This window comes from Pseudophryne corroboree, chromosome 7 (genome assembly GCF_028390025.1).
Source record: "Pseudophryne corroboree isolate aPseCor3 chromosome 7, aPseCor3.hap2, whole genome shotgun sequence".
NCBI classification, from domain to species: domain Eukaryota; kingdom Metazoa; phylum Chordata; class Amphibia; order Anura; family Myobatrachidae; genus Pseudophryne; species Pseudophryne corroboree.
Window position 1 is genome coordinate 327,196,840 of NC_086450.1, and position 5,163 is coordinate 327,202,002.

Sequence of the window (5,163 nt, forward strand, 5' to 3'; positions counted from 1 at the left end):
AAAATGTTATGCCCACATGCTATAGTTTCATCTGTCCTGCTAATTCATTCACCCTAATTAAAGTGGTACCAGATCAGCTCAAAGATCTCATCAATTTAGTATCATTTATATTATGATACAAGAAATGAGATGTATTATCTTTGCTGTATAATACCTGGTATTTATTTTTGCCTTTTCAGCCAATCACTATCTCATTTATTGACTACTGGCTTTATATTATATTTTTTTCATGAATATTTTTCATTTTTTTCATTTTTACTTTATTACGTTCAATTTTTCATTAATCTTTTACCTTTATATTTATCTTTATTTTCATTCTTATTTTACTCTCTTTTTACTTTCTCAAATCTCTACCCCCACAGCTCCCCACTACAGATTTACACCCATCACGCATTCCACTCACTCATTCAATATAATAGCTGGCACTTCAAATCACTCCTTAGCATGCACCATTAATACCCCAGTTCCATTCATACCCCACATCCTAGGACGCACTATTCCAGTCCCCAGTTCTACTTAATAAAACACATTAATTATAACCTGCCACTCAGGGTCCATCAGCACTCTATCTTGGTTTCCCCCTCCCCTTTTTCCCATACCCAATTCTATTCTTCATTAATATTTTCAATTATATCTATTTGATTTAAAAAAAACTTTCAGTTTATAATTTTTGACACAATGTCACCAATCTGTTCAGGCTTTTATACTATGCAATATGCGGTCCTTCTCTCTCCATTTTATCCATACCGGGATCCCTGATATCAATTGCAGTCCGGCATTCCTTATTTGCCCACACTTCTATCATCCCAGCGCCACTCTTTCCCTTTAATAAGATTGCACACCAGGTCCCACAACAGCTATTCCCAACCTGCCCACACTCTCTTCAACCTAACATCACCCTATCCCACTATCAAGATGGCATTTTCAGGCTCGCTACTCAGCAGATGCCTTAGCCCACATTGCACGTAACTATCAGCTGACAATGTCCGTCATCGGCAGCGGGCGGGAGCGGCAACGTAGCACTCCCGCCAACTGCATCTGCTCTCCGACTGCAACCATTGGTCAATTTACGAGTGTAGCTGCTATTAAAATCCTGTCCCCCACTCATCCCCCCGAACCCGGAAGTGAACAAGCCCTGATGGGCGAAACGCGTCTTCCACAGGGGGCCCGCCCATGGAGCGATCCTCTTGGCACCACCTTTATTCACTTGACGATATACTGACCTGCTTGATTGCCCTCTTGGTTGGAGTTCTGTAAGCCCTATCTGTCGTGTGGTCATGTCCCACAGACAGTAACATTGTATCTCTAATCAGACACATTTGTATCCATATAATCTGCACACCAGAGTTAATAACAAAAAAATATTTTTTTTCATGTGAAAATTGCTTTTTTGATACAGGCTGTAATTATAATTATAATCTCCAACAGAGGCTAGGACACTGTTACTTATTCTTTTCTTTCTCCTTTGTCATAACCTGCATAACTTTCAGTACCTGCTAGACATTATTGTGTCAAGATTGTTTACTTCGAAAAACAGGCTGCTTTATTTTCCAATTAAGGGAATGATTCAGTTACGCTGGTCTAATTTTCAACAATAATCTATGCAATTCTGGACCCCTTTTTTGACATCTGAATACCATAACTGTATGTTGTCCTAGATTGCTAATGTGTCAGATATACACATGCTGTGAGAATATATTTGCAAAGCTCTATATCACCATCAATAACAACAGCTTATGATAGGAGCACAACATCAGCTATAGTGACTGGTATTGCCCAGAATTCACTTTATGTGGACACGACACCCATCTCTGTCTTGGAATGTTATTACACTAATTTATTCTCTTTCCTCTCAACAAAAATTTCGTGGACTCTCATCCACGATCCACGGAACACAGTACCACGGATGTGGGAACTGCTGAACCGTGCCTAACGTGGAAAGCAGATCCACATATTTTCACCCACTTCACTTATTCATCCCTCTTCCCTATTTTCGAATTATTTCCTACTCCATAATTTCTTATATAGGTGCACTCTCATTGGTGTACAGATTGCATAATCCTCTACTATCATACCATGCTGCCAACGCCCGATCTCGTCCGATCTTGGAAGCTAAACAGCGTTGGGCCGGGTTAGTACCAGGAGAGGAGACTGCCTGCGAATACCTGGTGTTGTAGAGTAGGATTTATTTTCCTCTCTATGTGAGAAGGGACACCAACAGCAGTATCACCACTAACTCTATTCAGTACCTTCTTATCCTTCTCTTTTATTTAATCCGTGTCCATTGCAGTGCAACACCTCATTTTTTACCAATGTGATATCTGTCAATATTTCAGGTGTTCAAATATTGGTGACCATTGAATATTAACTATAACTTAATATAAGGTATTATAGTTAAATGTATCCATAATATTTTTGACCACTCCTCGATCCCACTAATACAGAAACTCTGTACTGGTCAAGGGAAATGGGGGTATGACAATCCAGTGTCTACAACCTTTCCGAATCACTCTTTGAAGCAAGAGACCAGAACATTTTAACATTTTTCAATTCTTTATTTCATAAGGATCATTTAGATGGGTAATTAGGTCCTAAACATTACCAATAAAAGCTATGTTTTAAATATTTCTCAATATCTAATATAGGAATTTCCTTCCTTGTATAAGAGTGCGCCCACACAAGAGCCTTCTCTCTCTCCCACTGTCAATCATTCTAAAGGGGAGGGTCAGACAGACACGGAGATGGGGTGGACATTAACCACTGATTTCAGCCAGGCCGAAGCCGACATTGAGTCCCCTAGTGGAATGTGAGCTGTCAAGTGGTTTAGTCTTTGTTAAATGCCAAAATACTGTCTTTGAATTGCCACAACTTGATTTAATCTTTTTGAATGTCTTTTTAATTATCTTGTATCAGCATATACTCTTCTTTTTGTCAGAATCCTTGCGGCAGAATAAAAAATGTACTCTCAATGGAGATTGCTGTTAAATGACCTGCATGTTTACATATCAATCTGTCCTACTGTAAATCTCTGTACCACTTACATAGAACAAGGTATGGGTAACAAAGATCTTACAGAAAGGATCCATCACTAAGCCACTGAACACCTGTGATACCTATCTCAAACCACATAGACACCCGCCAACCCCGGGGTGTTACATTTGATGTCACAAACAGGATTTCAGAACCAAAGTAGGAAGAATGCATCTGGTCAGGGAGACCAAGTATCGGTAGTCCCAAATCCTCCACAGCAGGGAGTTGATAATGTCCCAAACCTACCACAGCCAGGAGTGGATAATGCTAGACCAGAAGCCCTTCATCATGCACAATTTAACCCCATAATGCTGCCCTACTTTTTTAGTGCCTCCCTACCTGCCTACCTATTCAGGAGATATGAGAGATAAAGAACATAACACTCAATGAATTAAGAACAAGAATGCGATCCATGTTTTGCTTGTATGCATTGACAGATGCTTAATAGGTGGAAACCCTATCAGGGTAACTTAAAGGCTCAGCTATGTGAAAGGTAGCATTATGGCCTCTAGATGAAAATAAATCACAGACCAAATTTTGCAGTTCCTGGCCAAAATCTTTGAACTCCATACTAGTTACCAGGAAAAACTTTGAGAGTTTATATATTAGGATTGCAAGAGGCTTTGTGCGAGCAGTCAGGGCCGTGGATGAGCAGGAAGTTAGAAATAAAGATGACACTCTAGTAATGCAGTTTATTGAAGGAGTGAATACAGAAACCTAAAGACACAGTTTGCTGCATAGACAGCTGCCACAAGAAAAGCTTTAAAGAAGCCATCATCCAGGTGGTAGTGCAACCTCAGGCCCAGGAATCATCTTTTCCAGAAATACCCGGTTTTAAAGAGAATCAAATTCTTAAAGAATTAGCAGGGCAAGGTGCGCAGATGACTGCAGGTGACCCACTCAGGGCGCTAATTGCAAAAATGTAGGAGTTAACGTCAAGCATGACTGAAATATGTAGGGAGATTCATGATTTGAAGAGTTGAACGACTCATGCAAGTGACCTGCATCTGTAGTAAACCCAGCAGAAAAGAGACACCAATGACTGATAGGAACCTCCGCAGAGGAGCGGTAGGAGACCATCTGACAAATTTGACACCCAGGGCAGGCATGGTTGCCAACAGTGCAACCCAAGTGGGCACAATGAGAGAAATTGTGACACAAGGGAGGATTTAAACTCCAGTACCCCAAGGAAGATGACCAATTCTCGGGGAGAAGAATGGTCAATTGAGAGGAATGGGGGCCATGTTACATTGGTAGGTGCCCAATCATACCAATTTACATTGACATAGTCCAAGTGAAGGCCTTGTTAGATACAGGCTAACAGATTTCTACCATCCAGCTAGCTGCATTTCAGAAAAATTTTGAGAAACATAAAAAAGATCTTGAAGTCTCTGAAAAGACAATAATAGACCAAAAACATGATAATTTCTATAGGGACAAAAAGGATTTCACACTGGATAAATGAAATGAAATACTTATCGACCCAAGGAAAGACAAAGGAGAATGAGAGAATACCGAGCACATCTGAAATAGAATCCTCATATACTGAGGACTCTTTTACTGAACAAAATGGTCTAGGAATACAGAGCTATAGACAAGTGGAGAGTGAGGATTCCTCCTCTTTTTTAGGGAAAGGCCAGAGATCATGAGGAAGAACATGAACTAGTCGAAACAATCAAAATTGAGACACACCAACAAGTCCCCACTATCCGTTAAGGAAGAACAGGAATTGATGCAACAAATAGTCAATGGTAATATCAAAATCATTAATCTCACAAATCGTATCTTAACAACTGAACAAACAGAAGTCCTTAGTAAAGGACTGTTCTCACCAACATACACCTTCAATAGATTTTCCTGGGAGAAGGATTTGAGACTCTTCAGGAAAAAACTACTTCTAAAATTTTTTTTTCCAGACACAGCTCCAATAATCCGGGTGACATCCCAGAATCCCATCTTTCTGAAGAAAAACAAGCGGCTTTGGAGGCCTTAGAAGATCTACAGTGTATAAGTAATCTGCAAGAGACTCAAATCCGAGAGAAAAGAGGAGACCTATTTGTAAGAACAAATCTACCTTTTACCCATTGGACAGTAGTAGTCCTGAAATAAAAGTCTTTCTAGAAATGGTATCCT

At 40.0% G+C, this 5,163-nt stretch overlaps 1 pseudogene; it reads left to right on the forward strand.

The window, feature by feature from the left end:
• The first annotated feature begins 2,061 nt into the window (after window positions 1-2,061).
• LOC134946106 (5S ribosomal RNA) lies at window positions 2,062-2,180 on the forward strand (annotated as a pseudogene).
• The last annotated feature ends 2,983 nt before the right edge of the window (window positions 2,181-5,163 follow it).